A 17,422-nucleotide genomic window follows, 5' to 3' on the forward strand; every position below is an offset into this window, starting at 1 on the left:
AACGGGGGCGGCGTGACCCCCTAGGCCAGCAGGGGCACCGGCCGTCGCTGGGGCGGCCTTAGCAGCCGAGGCAATGCGAGCTCTGGCCAGATCAGCTCCTGTCTCTCCTCTGTGCGAGGGGGAGGTAGGAGATGATCCTCGCAAGGCCCCCCCATGTAAGCCTCCTCCGAGACGGGCCGAGGTGGATAAGTGGAGGCGGCTTCCTCCATGTGCGCCTCCCCGCAAAGGAAGCATACACTCGGACACTGGGTAGTACGCTTTCGGCGCAGCTGCCCCAGGCCGAGCTGTCGGGCCGGCCTAGCTCCTTCCGAACGCCTTGAGCGCGCTGTAGACTCTCTCGTAGCCCCTTCTTTGCTTTTTCTTTTTCTCTGAAACTTCAAAATCTATAGTAAATTCATATGAGCCCCAAATTTAATGATTTAATATCCTGCAGGTTTCTAAAATCAAGGGCTATCCAATTATGTGCTTTGCATATTTGTACAAACAATTTTTCTGTTGTATTATTATTCAAATACAGATTTGAATACTCCTAGTCTCACCTTTCAAAAATCCTAGAGGACTCAGATCCAGTCCAAATGGAGTGAGTCCAATTTCCAAAGCCTTCCTATAACTTGCCATACTTTTGAAACCTTGGTCAACATTTTTAGATGGCATATTTCTGTTGTAATAAATAAATAGCTCCCTTTGCTATTTATCCAACATTAGAAAATCCCTAGTATATTCATATCAACTCCAAATCTCATCAAACAACTTCCTAAATGTTCCTAAAATTATTCTCTGTTAAATGAGTGCCTCCACTCATTTTTATCACAATATTTTCTGTAGGCTTATTTAAGGATCACCTATTACTCCTTTCACCCATTCAAAAATCCCCGAGGGTCCAAATCTCCTATATCAAGCTTCATGTATTTCCTTATGACGAGAAAGGTCCAAGAAAAATAAAAATTCTATTTATATAGAACTTTTGTTCTGCCTGCTGTGTGGCTGACTGTAATTGTTTCTGACGATAGTTGACGAGTAGACGGAGTGCTCGGAATTGGATCGGAAGACCATGAAGACTCCGAGAACTTATATGAGCGAGGCAAGCATCCCTTTGACCATGTTTGAGAAAATACTATATTGCATGTGAGTAGAGCAAATATTTCCGTTGCATATGATCATGAGTACTCGGTAAATCATCAATATGATGTTTTTGATGACTCCTTTAAAGCACTTGCATTTGAGCCTGATCCTACCACCTATGAGGGTCACGCCAATATTATGTTAACAAGTAGCACTAAGCATAGTCGTAGCATGACTATGATGATGGTAAATATCAAAGTTTTATGAAAACCCCGTCGGGTGCCACTAATGCCCGAGGGTGATGATGAGTTGGTGGCCACTTGTGAAGAAGTGGTGCACCGGGTATATTTGGTGTGAGTGGTTTCAGAAACAGGATTAGATTTATGATGTGTCGGCCATCCCAATCTTACATGTACGACCATGATACCCCTTATGGGATGGGGCTTTATTGATTACTTTGGTCGGTGCTAGTAAAGAGCCACATTACTAGTGGAGGGAGTGATATGTGGTCACTCTCGTGATGGGGTCATACCAGGTAGGTCGACTATGGCGTTTTTACGTGTTCTGGGCACACCATTGGTCCCCGCATGGACGGTACGATCCAGAGTTGGTGCTCGTAAGACGTACATCATGTGGGCTGGGTACCAATCAAGTGGAACTCTTTGTCTAGTATCGTCAGGGGAAAGGCATTGATCGGGTACTTACCGTGAGTCGTGGATGACACAGAAGTTTCCCGGATCTCGTGGGTACAGCGTCCAACCTCTGAAGAGTGTTAAACTATTTGAATAACCATGTCCATGGTCAAGGAGAGTTGGGTCATCCTGCTTAAACTACGTCCAGTCGTTTCCGCATAAACCCAGTGTGAGTGTGAGTGTGTGTTCAAGAGTTATCTGAGTAAGAGAGAATATGACCAAGTTTGGTGACTTGGCATACTGGGTGAACCCGACGTGTTCAACCCACAACAGATATGTTGATATTTGTAACTTGTTCTTCTAGATACCATCTAGCTTATGATGCATATCCATACCCGTCTATGATCATGTTTATTTACCTTCAAAGCTTGTTTTCCGCAAATCATGCATATCACTTACTATCGTACCAACTGCTTTATCCACATCATGGGTTGTTTGCGAGTACATTGAGAGTACTCACTGGCTGGCCACTGGTTATTTCATTAACCACGTATGATTGATCAGGATATGGTGATGAGTAACTTGGTGACGTTCCTGCGAACTAGGACGCTTCCTAGTCAGAATGTCTGTAGGTTAAGGATGATGTCATGGGTTCACGCCTTCGACCAATATTTCTGCTATTGGTCAAGTTTGGTGTGTTGGCCCTCAAGGCCTTATATGTCGGGAATCGTAGTAAATTGAAAAAACATTCTACGCCATGCAAGGATCTATCTATGGAGAAACCAGCAACGAGAGAGGTCATAGAGCATCTTCATACCTTTGAAGATCACTAAGCGGAAGAGTTGCTAGAACGCGGTTGATGGAGTCGTACTCGCAGTGATTCAGATCGCGGTGGATTCTGATCTATGCACCGAACGTCGGCGCCTTCGCGTTCAACACACGTGCAGCCCGGTGACGTCTCCAATGCCTTGATCCAGCAAGGATGGAGGAGAGGTTCAGGGAGAGCTCCGGTAGCACGACAGCGTGGTGGCGGTGGAACTACGTGGTACTCCGACAGAGCTTCGCTAAGCATTACGGAGGACGACGAGGAGGAGGAGTATGGGTGCGTTGTGGAGAGATCAATTGTGTGTCTCAAAAGGCCAAAACCCTCCACTATATATAGGAGGAGAGGGAGGAGGTGCCCACCCTTTAGGGTTTCCCACCCTAAAGGGTGCGACAGCCTAGGGGCCAAGGAGGACAGCGACCAAGGGGTGTAGCGCCCTAGGGTGGGCCTTTGAGGCCCAAGTTGCCCTCCGACGCCTAGGGTTTGCCCCTCTCCACCCTTGCTGCGCTTTGGGCCTCTTGTGGAGGCGCACCAGCCCATATATGGTCTGGTTCCCTCCCACTCTTAGCCCAGGGAGCACTTTGGGGCTGGTGGCCCTTGCCGGTGGACCCCCGGAACCCTTCCGGTGGTCCCGGTACATTATGGTGTGGCCCGAAACAATTCCGGTGACCAAATCCTCACTTCCTATATATCAATGTTTACGTCCGGACCATTCCCGAACTCCTCGTGACGTCCAGGACCTCATCTGGGACTCCGAATAACCTTTGGTAACCACATACACTATTTCACTATAACCCTAGCATCATCGAACCTTAAGTGTGTAGACCCTACGGGTTCGGGAGACACATACATGACCGAGACACCTGTCCGGTCAATAACCAACAGCATGGTTTGGATATCCATGTTGGTTCCCACATGTTCCACGATGATCTCATCGGATGAACCATGATGTCAAGGATTCAATCAATCCCGTATGCAATTTCCTTTGTCTACCGGTATGATACTTGCTCGAGATTCGATCGTCGGTATCCCCATACCTTGTTCAATCTCGTTACCGGCAAGCCTCTTTACTTGTTCCGTAACACATCATCCCATGGTGAACTCCTTAGTCACACTAAGCTCAATATGATGATGGATTACCGAGTGGGCCCACAAATACCTCTGTGTCACACGGAGTGAGAAATCCCACTCTCGATTCGTGCAACCCAACAGACACTTTCAGAGATACCCGTAGTGCACCGTTATAATCACCCAGTTACGTTGTGACATTTTATACACCCAAAGAACTCCTATGGTATCCGGGAGTTGCACAATCTCATGGTATAAGGAAATGATACTTGACATTAGAAAATCTTTAGCACACGAACAACACGATCTAGTGCTATGCTTAGGATTGGGTCTTGTCCATCACATCATTCCCCAATGATGTGATCCCGTTATCAATGACATCCAATCTCCATGATCAGGAAACCATGATCATCTATTGATCAAAGAGCTAGCCAACTAGAGGCTCACTAGGGACACATTGTGATCTATATATTCACACATGTATACGGTTTCCGGTTAATACAACTATAGCATGAATAATAGACAATTATCATGAACTAGGAAATATAATAACAACCACTTTATTATTGCCCCTAGGGAAGATTTCCAACAGTCTCCCACTTGCACTTGAGTCAATAATCTAGTTACATTGTGATGCATCGAACACCCATAGAGTTTTGGTACTGATCATGTTTGGGCCGTGGAAGAGGTTTAGTCAACGGGTTTGCGACATTCAGATCCGTATGTACTTTACAAATATCTATATCTCCATCCTGGATGTATCCACCGATGGAGTTGAAGCGGCCCTTGATGTGCTTGGTATTCTTGTGAAACCTAGGCTCCTTTGCAATGCAAATAGCTCTAGTGTTATCACAGAACAGAGTCGTCGGGCCCGACGCACTTGGAATCACTCCTAGGTCGTGATGAACTCCTTCATCCAGACTCCTTCCTGGGCTGCTTCTGAAGCAGTGATGTACTCCGCTTCACATGTAGATGCCGCCATGATGCTTTGCTTGCAACTGCACCAGCTAACTGCCTCATTATTCAAAATATACATGTATCCAGTTTGTGACTTGGAGTCATCCGGATCCGTGTCGAAGCTAGCATCGACGTAACCCTTTACGACGAGCTCTTTGACACCTTCATAAACAAGACACATATCTTTAGTCCTTTTCAGGTACTTTAGGATATTCTTGACCGTTGTCCAGTGATCCACTCTTGGATCACTCTGGTACCTCCCTACCAAACTTATGGCAAGGTTCACAAGAGGTCTTGTACACACCATGGCATACATGATAGAGCCTATGGCTGAAGCATAGGGGACGGTACTCATCTTTTCTCTATCTTCCGTCGTGGTTGGTCATTGAGTCACACTCAACCATACACCTTGTAATACATGCAAGAACCCCTTCTTAGCCTTCTCCATATTGAACTTATTCAATATATTGTCAAGGTATGTGCTTTGTGAAAAACCTATGAGGCGTCTCGATCTATCTCTATAGATCTTGATGCCTAATATGTAAGCAGCTTCTCCAAGGTCCTTCATTGAAAAATTCTTATTCAAATAGGACTGTATGCTTTCCAGTAGTTCTATATCATTTCCCATCAACAATATGTCCTCCACATATAATATGAGAAATGCTACAGAGCTCCCACTCACTTTCTTGTAAATACAGGCTTCTCCATAAGTTTGTATAAACCCAAACGCTTTGATCACTTCATCAAAGCGAACGTTCCAACTCCGAGATGCTTGCACCAGCCCATAGATGGAACGCTGGAGCTTGCATACCTTGTTAGCATTGCTAGGATCGACAAAACCTTCCGGCTATATCATATACAATTCTTCCTTGAGAAAGCCGTTCAGGAATGTTTTTCTGACGTCCATTTGCCAAATTTCATAATCATAGAATGCAGCAATTGCTAACATGATTCGAACCGACTTCAGCATCGCTACGAGTGAGAAGGTTTCATCGTAGTCAACCCCTTTAACTTGTCGATAACCCTTAGCGACAAGTCGAGCCTTATAGATGGTCACATTATCATCTGTGTCAGTTTTCTTCTTGAAGATCCATTTATTTTCTGTGGCTCGCCGATCATCGGGAAAGTCCACCAAAGTCCATACTTTGTTCTCATACATGGATCCTATCTCGGATTTCATGGCCTCAAGCCATTTGTTTGAATCTGGGCCCGCCATCGCTTCTTCATAGTTCGAAGGTTCATTGTTGTCTAACAACATGATTTCCATGACAGGGTTCGCGTACCACTCTGGTGCGGAACCTACCCCTGTCGACCTTCGAGGTTCAATAGCAACTTGATCCTAAGTGTCATGATCATCATCATTAACTTCATCTCTAGCCAGTGCAGGCGCCTCAGAAACATTTTCTTGCGATGTGCTACTTTCCGGTTCGAGAGGAGGTATAATAACCTCATCAAGTTCTATTTTCGTCCCACTTACTTCTTTCGAGAGAAACTCTTTCTCTAGAAAGGATCCGTTTCTAGCAACAAAGATCTTGCCTTCGGATCTAAGATAGAAGGTGTACGCAATAGTTTCCTTAGGGTATCCTATGAAGACGCATTTTTCCACTTTGGGTTCGAGCTTCTATGGTTAAAGTTTCTTCACATAAGCATCGCAACCCCAAACTTTCAGAAACGAGGGCTTAGGTTTCTTGCCAAACCATAATTCGTATGGTGTCATCTCAACGTATTTAGATGGTGCCCTATTTAAAGTGAATGCGGTAGTTTCCAATGCATATCCCCAAAATGATAGCGGTAAATCGGTAAGAGACATCGTAGATCGTACCATATCTAATAGAGTGCGATTACGACAGCCAGACACACCATTACGCTGCGGTGTGCCAGGAGGCATGAGTTGTGAAATAATTCCACATTTCCTTAGGTGTGTGCCAAACTCGTGACTCAAATATTGTCCTCCACGATCGGATCGTAAGAACTTTATTTTCTTGTCACGTTGATTCTCCACCTCATTCTGAAATTCCTTGAACTTTTCAAATGTTTCAGACTTGTGCTTCATTAAGTAGACATACCCATATCTACTCAAATCATTAGTGAGGGTGAGAACATAACGATAGCCTCCGCGAGCTTCAAAGCTCATTGGACCGCATACATCGGTATGTATTATTTCCAATAAGTTGGTCGCTCGCTCCATTATTCCGGAGAATGGTGTCTTGGTCATCTTGCCCATGAGGCACGGCTCGCATGTGTCAAATGATTCAAAATCAAGAGACTCCAAAAGTCCATTAGTATGGAGTTTCTTCATGCGCTTTACGCTGATATGACAAAGGCGGTAGTGCCACAAGTATGTGGAACTATCATTATCAACCTTGCATCTTTTAGCACTCACACTATGAATATGTGTATCATCACGATCGAGATTCATCAGTAATAAACCATTTACCAGTGGGGCATGACCATAAAACATACCACTCATATAAATAAAACAACCATTATTTAAATGAGTTGCCATCTTGCATCAATCGAGATCCCGATACAATGTTCATGCTCAAAGCTGGTACTAAATAACAATTATTAAGGTTTATAACTAATCCCGAAGATAGATGTAGAGGTAGCGTGCCGACGGCGATCACATCGACCTTGGAACCATTCCCGACGCGCATCGTCACCTCGTCCTTAGCCAGCCTACGCTTGTTCCGCAGTTCCTGCTTAGAGTTGCAAATGTGAGCAACACACCGGTATCAAATACACAGGAGCTACTACGAGCGCTGGTAAGGTACACGTCAATAACAAGTATATCACATATACCTTTGATGTTGCCGGCCTTCTTGTTCGCTAAGTACTTGGGACAACTCCGCTTCCAGTGACCGGTTCCCTTGCAGTAATAGCACTCGGTCTCAGGATTAGGTCCTTTCTTTGGCTTATTCCCGGCAATAGCTTACGGGGCGCGACAACTGCTTTGTCGTATTTCTTGAAGCTTTTCTTACCCTTGCCCTTCTTAAAACTGGTGGTCTTATTGACCATCAACACTTGATGCTCTTTCTTGATTTCTACCTCCGCAGATTTCAGCATTGAATACAACTCGGGAATAGTCTTTTCCATCCCTTGCATGTTGTAATTCATCACAAAGCCTTTATATCTAGGTGGAAGCGACTGGTGGATTCTGTCAATGATTGCATCATCCGGAAGTTCAACTCCCAGCTAAATCAAGCTAATGTGCAACACAGACATTCTGAGTATGTGCTCACTAACAGAACTATTCTCCTCCATCTTACAACTAAAGAACTTGTTGGAGACTTCATATCTCTCGACTCGAGCATGAGCTGGAAAAACAAGTTTCAGCTCCTCGAACATCTCATATGATCTGTGTTGCTCAAAACGCCTTTGGAGTTCCGGTTCTAAACTATAAATCATGTCGCACTGAACGAGAGAGTAGTCATCACTCCGTGACTGCCAGGCGTTCCTAGCGTCCTGGTCTACCGCGGGAATAGGAGGATCACCTAGCGGTGCAGTAAGGACATATGCCTTCTTGGCAGCACTGAGGATGAGCTTTAAGTTACAAGCCCAATCCGCATAGTTGCTCCCATCATCTTTTCAGCTTGATTTTCTCTAGGAAGGCGTTGAAGTTGAACGAGACATTTGCGTTGGCCATTGGATCTACAATATTTGTAAAGACACTTTTAGACTAAGTTCATGATAATTAAGTTCTTCTAATCAAATTACTAATGAACTCCCACTTAGATCGGCATCCCTCTAGTCATCCAAGTGACACATGATCCACATGACTAGCCCGTGTCCGATCATCACGTGAGATGGACTAGTCATCAATGGTGAGAATCTCTATGCTGATCGTATCAACCATACGACTCATGTTCGACCTTTAGGTCTCCCGTATTCGAGGCCATGTATGTACATGCTAGGCTCGTCGAGTCAACCTAAGTGTTCTGCGTGTGTAAACTAGTTTAGACCCATTGTATGCGAACGTTAGAATCTATCACACCCGATCAACACGTGGTGCGTCGAAACAACAAACCTTCACAATGGTGCACACTTTGGGGAATACATATCTCAAAATTTTATGAGGGATCATCTTATCTTTGCTATAGTCGTTCTAAGCAATAAGATGTACAACATCATAAACATCACATGCAATCATATAGTGACATGATATGGCCAATATCATCTTGCTCTTTTGATCGCCATCTTCGGGGCACCATGATCATCATCGTCACCGGCATGACACCATCATCTCCATCATTGTGCCGTCGCGAATTCGTCACGCCAACTATTACTTCTACTACTATAGCTAACCGTTAGCGATAAAGTAAAGTAATCAACATGGCGTTGCATCTCATACAATAAATTAAGACAACTCCTATGGCTCCTGCCGGTTGTCATACTCATCGACATGTAAGTCGGGAATCGTATTACAAGAACATGATCAATATCATACATCACATATGTAACATCACATCCTTTTGGCCACATCACATCACATAGCATACCCTGCAAAAACAAGTTAGACGTCCTCTAATTGTTGTTGCAAGTTTTACGTGGTTGGTTAGGGTTTCTAGCAAGAACGTTGCTTACCTACATGACAGCCACAACGTTGATATGCCAATGCTATTTACCCTTCATAAGGACCCTCTTCATCGAATTAGATCTGACTAAAGTGGGAGAGACAGACACCCGCTAGCCACCATATGCAACTAGTGCATGTCGGTCGGTGGAACCACTCTCATGTAAGAGTATGTGTAAAGTCGGTCCGGGCCGCTTCATCCCACGATGCCGCCGAATTAAGATAAGACTAGTAACGACAAGCAAATGGACAAATCAACGCCCACAACTTTTGTGTTCTACTCGTGCATTGAATCTACGCATAGAACCTTGGCTCGGATGCCACTGTTGGGGATCTTAGTAAATTCAAAAAAAATCCTACGCCATGCAAGGATCTATCTATGGAGAAACCAGCAACGAGAGAGGTCATAGAGCATCTTCATACCTTTGAAGATCACTAAGCGGAAGCGTTGCTAGAACGCGGTTGATGGAGTCGTACTCGCAGCGATTCAGATCGTGGTGGATTCCGATCTATGCACCGAACGTTGGCGCCTCCGCGTTCAACACACGTGTCGCCCGATGACGTCTCCAACTCCTTGGTCCAGCAAGGATGGAGGAGAGGTTGAGGGAGAGCTCCGGCAACACGACAGCGTCGTGATGGTGGAGCTACATGGTACTCCGGCAGAGCTTCGCTAAGCACTACGGAGGACAAGGAGGACGAGGAGGAGTATGGCTGCACCGCGGAGAGATCAATTGTGTGTCTCAAAAGTCCAAAACCCTCCACTATATATAGGAGGAGAGGGAGGAGGTGCCCACCCTTTAGGGTTTCCCACCCTAAAGGGTGCGGCAGCCCTAGGGGCCAACAAGGGTGGCGACCAAGGGGTGGAGCGCCCTAGGGTGGGCCTTTGAGGCCCAAGTTGGCCTCCCACGCCTAGGGTTTGCCCCTCTCCACCCTTGTTGCGCCTTGGGCCTCTTGCGGAGGTGCACCAACCCACATATGGGATGGTTCCCTCCCACTCTTATCCCATGGAGCACGTTGGGGCTGGTGGCCCTTGTCAGTGGACCCCCGGAACCCTTTTGGTGGTCCCGGTACATTATGGTGTCGCCCGAAACAATTCCGGTGGCCAAATCCTCACTTCCTATATATCAATCTTTACCTCTGGACCATTATGGAACTCCTCGTGATCTCTGAGATCTCATCCTGGAATCCGAACAACCTTCGGTAACCTTGTACACTATTTCCCTATGACCCTAGCATCATCGAACCTTAAGTGTCTAGACCCTACGGGTTCGGGAGACATGCAGACATGACCGACACACCTCTCCGGTCAATAACCAATAGCGGGGCCTGGATATCCATGTTGGTTCCCACATGTTCCACGATTATCTCATTGGTTGAATGTCGGGACCCCGATCCTAAGCCACAGGAATCCAGCCTGTAACACATCGCATCCCTTTGTGGTCTCACGCACGGTTAACTCCACGGCTGCAGCCTTACCTTAGCCGGGACCGTTTGCGTCTTTTGACTCACGTATGCGATAGTGTCGCTAGCATTCCAATGTCAAAGAACCCGGATCGACATGTCTAGTCATAAACCAAAGTGGCAGTCCCGCACAAGGACAGGCATACATGACCCAACAAAGCAGGTGTCGGTCATCAACGAACGTAGACGAGTCGTAGCAAGCTACAAGGACTCCATTTCGTCGCATGACATTTCCCCAAAGGGGACAGACACAGCAGCTAAGAAGGACACATGCCGGTCAACCAATGTGTCCGGAGCAGTAGCGAACTACCAAGGCTCGTTGGATCACAAAGGAGCATTTCCTTGTAAGGAGTGCTACTAAAGTTCACGACTAGGTAATCGAACCCCATACATATCAAGTAAGACACACGTACGCATGGCATACCGATATGTATAGATACATCGATGGCATCACAACATAACCATAAACATACAAGCTTTATTGAAGAGGCTCGGAAGAGCCTCACACATATTATTACACATTAAGGGTCTCACGACCCATAATATCAGTCACACAATACAAGCCAGCGGAAGAGTTATAAGCTGTCTGGGTACAGACAGAGCAACTAGAAGGCACATGGCCTGACTATACTACAGAGCCGACGTAGGGCCAGGTCGTAGCTGGGACACCAGCTACTCGTCGTCGTCGATGTCTACGAAGAACCCTCCATTAGGGTCATTAGCAACCTCTGCAACATTTATTAAACAAACATGAGTACGAAGGTACTCAGCAAGACTTTAGGATGGCTAACTACTCATGCAAGGTATCAAGAAGGTATTGTGGGGTTTCATGCGGAAAGCCAGCATTTGACTCGTGGCTAGACAACTTGCTTTTTGAAATTAGTTTTGACAACTTGATTTCTCGCACACGAGTCCACTAACACCACAACAATACACTATCGTGGAATCATTCCGTCTCCATACGGAGATGCCGTCCACGACACTCACGCTTATCTTGACAATTTTAGGAGTAGCCATTTAAGTTATCTATGAACAACATATGTCTCCAAGTAGTCCATATCCGCGGACGCGGCTATTCGAATAGATCATAACCCTGCAGGGGTGTACTTCGTCACACACGCTCCCGCCACTTATCGCCATGTGCACGTCATGCACCTCGGCAACCTTCAAGCGGAAGCCCAGCGAGGGAGTCGGCCACGACCGTTAACCACACTAGTACCTAGTCCAGGTTTATCGCCTATCTGAGAGTAACCCGTACGGAAGTCCGGCCGAGGTTTCCGCCACGGCCTCAAACGATGTGCGCAGGGTTCCCAAGCCCACCATCCGGGTGCCACTTGGTACACCGTGCCACTGCCTACCGCATCACGGTCCACCTCTCAGGTCAGCACCATGCACGGCCTCCAGCATTACTATAAACACCAGAAACTACTTGCAACTCCTGGACCGAGTACTAAGCGATTAATTGGCCGAGCGGGGTCATATTTCAGGGCCCAGCATGTGGTAGTATCTAGTCTTGGATTACATACACGGAACTCGGTTCCTAAGGACGGTTCCAATGAAACAACCCGCCATGTACTCCTACATAGCCTTTCACCGGTACCTTTACCAAATCAAGTTCAACACACGACCTTTGCTCACCGAACACATTCCACATTTCTGTTCATCTCCCAGATGACAGACCATACACAACTCTAAGCATAGCATGCATAGCAGGATAAGGCACATCATAGCTTAAGCAACTACCAGGTATGCTAGGTTGCAAGGTTCGGCTATTTACTGTGACAAGGTTAAGTCATGCAAAGGAAGTGGGTCCAACTATCGTGGCAAAAGCAGTTGAAGCATTTGATCCTAATGCATTAAATAGGTGCAGGAGCAAGAATATAGGTGTTATCAGGATGATCAAAAGGGTTGCTTGCCTTGTTGCTCAGAGGAGGAACGATATCCGTCGGACGGATATTCGGTGGAATCCGGGGGTGCGGAGCCTACCGAAATGAACGGCAACATTCAGTAACAATCATGTGCAATCAAAATGATGCATGAGCATGGCATGAGAATGCAAGTGATAAGTTATTATTTTCAACATGTAACAGGTTTAGAGTTGATTTGAATCACATTCGAATAGCAATTTAAACGGGTATTCTCGGATACCGGTTTAATTGATTCGACCTGATGCTCGGTTCATCTTGATGTTAACATGCAAGAATTGTCATGTTATGATACTGATTTGTACTTAGGGCAGTGTGTGATCACTGCATTTATAATGAAATTTGGATATTTTTGCAAATTCCATTTATAAAGTGATTAAAAGAATTGAATTATTCCTTATTTCACAATTTAGGGTTCTGTAACTTTTTCAAACATAGTTGAAAATAGCATAATCAGAATCCTTGAATTTTTCTGATACTTTTCCATATATAAATTATTTTCATTGGAGTTACAGATTAATTTCTATGATTTTTGCAAATTTTAGCAATTTCCTGAATTATTTTTAAACTGGAAATTCTATTTATTGCATCAGGCTGACGTCAGCAGGTCAGCCGACCTGTGCAGGTCAAACCTGACAGGGGGGCCCCACTGGTCAGCCTCTCTGGGACTAATCCCACGCTGACCAGCCCCTAATTGGGGTTTGACCAGGCGTGGGGCCCTCTGTCAGCGACCCAGAGGAGGGCGATTAGGCCCTAATGGCCGGCCACGTCGACGGCCACCGGAGGGTGGTCGCCGGCGACCAAACCCGCGGCGGAGGGCTCGCCGGAGGCGACCTAGACGGCGCTGCACAGCACGAAAACGCACGCGGTTGGCAGCTACAGCAAGCTCGCGAAGTGGCCGATCTGGCAGGACCAGCTGGGGAGGCTAGGGTCGCCGGAAGAGGCGTCGGCGACGAGCCGGAGCGGCGGCCGAAGCTCGGGCGTCGTCGGGGGCTTCGAATCAGGGGGATCCACGCTTAGTTCTTAGCTGCTACGGCATCTACGCGTCGTCCTGGAGCTTCTGGTGCTCACGGGAGGACGAGCTGGACATCGGAGGGCTACCGGCGACGAGCGGCAGCGGCGGTGCTCGTCGGCCTCCGGTGAAACTAGGGCTAGAGAAGGGGATCGACGGGGAAAGCTTAGGGGAAATCACCGCATGCTCACAGGGAGTGCAAAGAAGAGCTCAGATGGCTCGGGGAAGGCCTGGGGGCGACGAATCGACGGGAGATGTCCAGCGGCCGGAGGAGGAAGACGACGGCGTTGCGGGCGTTCCAGGGCTCGAGGGGACTTCGGCTTCTGCAGAGACGTCCAGGGCGACGAGGCGGATCTAATGGTGTGCTCGAGGAGGGGTTCCTATGGCCAGGGCAACGGCCAGCTCGAGCTCGAGCTCGGCTCTAATGGCGGCAGCAGGGAGAAGGAGGGGATCCGGGCGGAGGAGGAGAACCGAGGCGGGGAATGGATAGAGGAGGCTCTGGGGAGCTTATCCCTGCCGTCGCCAGCGCGAACCGGCGGCCAGGCAGGCACGCAGGTGCGTGGCCGCGCCAGAGGAGGCGGCGGCCACCTCCTGCTGCCTACTGGCGCGGGGAAGGGGACGAGCGGCGAGATGGGCTGGGCCTGGCGTGGGCGTCAGGTAAGACTTTTCCTTTTTCTTCTGTTTTTGTTTTTCTGTTTTGCTATTTATTGCTTTGCTAATTATTTCAGCTCCAAAACAAAAATTAAAAACTATTTTAAACCTCCTGAAATATTTGTCATAATGTCCCCACTCATTTCCAAGACTTTCAACATTTTTGGAAAATTATAGCTTCTGTTTTCAAATTTTTAGATTTGAAACCAGTGGCTTTTGCATTTATTTAAAATGCTTGAAGTGCCAAGGAATTAGTTTTCTCCAATGCTCATTTACTTTCATGATTTATCAGAAAGTTTGAACATTTCTTGAGGCCATTTTGGGTTCATTGATTTTGAACTAGTTTGAAATTTCCTTTAATTGAAATGGTGGCTAGGGTTTTGAGTTTTTCCTTTGCCACTTTGTTGTTTTTGTTGAAACTTCTTAGATGCAAATGCAAAGAAGACATGAGCACAATGCTATCTAGCTTAAGTTTTAGGGATGTGACAACTCACCCCCACTCAAAAGAATCTCGTCCCGAGATTTAGAAGTCGTCGGGAATAACGCAGGATATTCAAGTCGGAGACGATCCTCTCTTTCCCAAGTTGCCTCCTTTTCAGAATGATTTGACCATTGAACTTTAAGAAACTTGAGGTTTCGACGTCGAGTGGTACGCTCAGCTTGATCAAGAATACGCATGGGGTATTCTCGGTAAGAAAGGTTATCTTGGAGATCAAGCGTTTCGTGGTCCACTTCACGGATGGGATCCGAAAAGCAACGCCTGAGTTGCGAACGTGGAAAACATCATGAACTTTGGAAAGATGCGGAGGAAGTTCCAACTGGTAGGCAACTTCTCCTCGTTTGGCAAGAATGCGAAAGGGTCCAATGTAACGAGGAGCCAACTTGCCCTTGATACCGAAACGATGGGTACCCTTCAAAGGTGTAACCCGAAGGTAAGCCTTCTCGTCAACTTCAAAGGTCACAGCCTTATGATGACGATCATATTGGCTCTTCTGACGAGACTGGGCTGTTTTCCACTTTTCACGAATAATGCGAACCTGCTCTTCTGCATCCTGAATCATGTCCGGGCCAAAGAGTTGCCTCTCTCCGGTTTCTGACCAATTAAGAGGTGTTCGACATCTTCGTCCATAGAGAACTTCAAAAGGGGCTTTGCCCAAGCTTGATTGATAACTATTGTTATAAGCGAATTCGGCGAATGGAAGGCACTTCTCCCAATTCATACCGAACGATATAACACAAGCTCGGAGCATATCTTCTAGGATTTGATTCACTCTTTCTACTTGACCACTTGACTGGGGATGGAAAGCAGTGCTAAAAGATAAGTGAGTCCCCATGGCATTCTGAAAACTTTCCCAGAATCGAGAAGTAAAGATACTTCCACGGTCCGAGTTAATTTCCAGGGGAACACCATGAAGAGACACTATTCGAGAGATATATAACTCTGCTAGCTGGCTAGCTGTTATACTCTCACGAACAGGAAGAAAATGAGCCACTTTGGAAAGACGGTCAATGACCACAAAGATAGCATTATTTCCTTTCTTGGTCTTGGGAAATCCGGTAATGAAATCCATGCTAACTTTATCCCATTTCCATTCAGGAATAGCTAAAGGTTGAAGGGTGCCAGCAGGCCTTTGATGTTCTGCCTTAACTCGACGACAAACGTCGCAGTTAGCAACGAACTCAGCAATTTCTCTCTTCATCCTAGTCCACCAGAACCTCTGGCGTAGGTCCTGATACATCTTAGTACTACCGGGATGAATGGTGAGAGGGGAATCATGAGCCTCCTTAAGAATTAACTGCCTTAGATGTGGGTTCTTAGGAACCACTAAACGATTCTGGAAGAATACCACACCTTGATCATTCATGGAAAATTCTTTAGCGTTTCCGCTAAAAATATTCTCCTTGATCCGTGATATACCCTTGTCACGCTTTTGGCCAGCTATAATTTGATCCTTAAGAGTAGGCTTCGCCACCAGGGTAGAAAGGAATCCTTGAGGAACAATATGAAGATTCAACTTCCGAAAGTCCTCATGGAGAAGTGGTTGACCTTGTTGTAGCATCAAATTGTTACAATAAGATTTACGACTTAGTGCATCGGCCATAACATTGGCCTTCCCCGGGGTGTAAGTTATCCCTAAGTCGTAATCCGAGATCAACTCAACCCACCGTCTTTGCCTGATATTCAAATCTGGCTGGGTGAAGATATATTTCAGACTTTGGTGATCAGTGAATATTTCACAACGATTACCCAGAAGGTAATGTCGCCAAGTTTTTAGTGCATGGACCACAGCTGCAAGCTCGAGGTCATGTGTGGGATAATTATCCTCATGTGGACGCAACTGGCGAGATGCGTATGCGATCACATGACGATCTTGCATGAGAATGCAACCTAATCCTTGTCGCGAGGCGTCGCAATAGATAACAAAGTCCTTAGAAAAATCTGGTGGTACCAACACGGGTGCGGAGGTCAGGCGTCTTTTCAGTTCCTGAAAACTATGCTCACACTGTGGTGTCCACTCGAACTTTTTATCCTTCTTGAGGAGTTCAGTCAGAGGCTTTGCAACCTTGGAGAAATTCTCGACGAAGCGGCGACAATAGCTTGCTAGACCAAGAAAACTCCTAACTTGCTTAACCGATTCAGGTTGAGTCCACTCAAGGACAGCTTGAACTCTCTCGGGATTGACAGCAATACCCTTACCAGAGATTACGTGGCCTAGATAGGTCACTTCTGGTAACCAGAATTCACATTTTGAAAATTTGGCATAAAGGCGATGCTCTCGAAGTTTCATCAATACCAGCCTTAGATGCTCGGCATGTTCTTGTTCATTCTTGGAGTAGATGAGAATATCATCGAGGTATACTACGACGAATTTATCCAAATACTCCATAAAGATTGAATTCATCAGCCGAGAGAAGGTGGCTGGGGCATTGGTTAAACCGAAGGACATAACGGTTTACTCATATTGACCATAACGAGTAACAAAGGCCGTTTTTGGAATGTCCCCGTTCTTAATCTTGATTTGATGGTATCCCAACCTCAAATCCATTTTGGAGAAGACTGAGGATCCAGCGAGCTGATCGTACAGATCGTTGATCCTGGGGAGCGGATACTTGTTCTTTATGGTGACCAGGTTAACTGGTCGGTAATCTACAACCATCCGATCCGTTCCGTCTTTCTTCTTGACGAAGAGGACGGGACAAGTCCAAGGAGAAGAGCTAGGACGAATGAAACCCTTGTTCAAGGCCTCATCTAATTGC

The sequence above is a fragment of the Hordeum vulgare genome, chromosome 5H (genome assembly GCF_904849725.1).
Source record: "Hordeum vulgare subsp. vulgare chromosome 5H, MorexV3_pseudomolecules_assembly, whole genome shotgun sequence".
NCBI lineage: Eukaryota > Viridiplantae > Streptophyta > Magnoliopsida > Poales > Poaceae > Hordeum > Hordeum vulgare.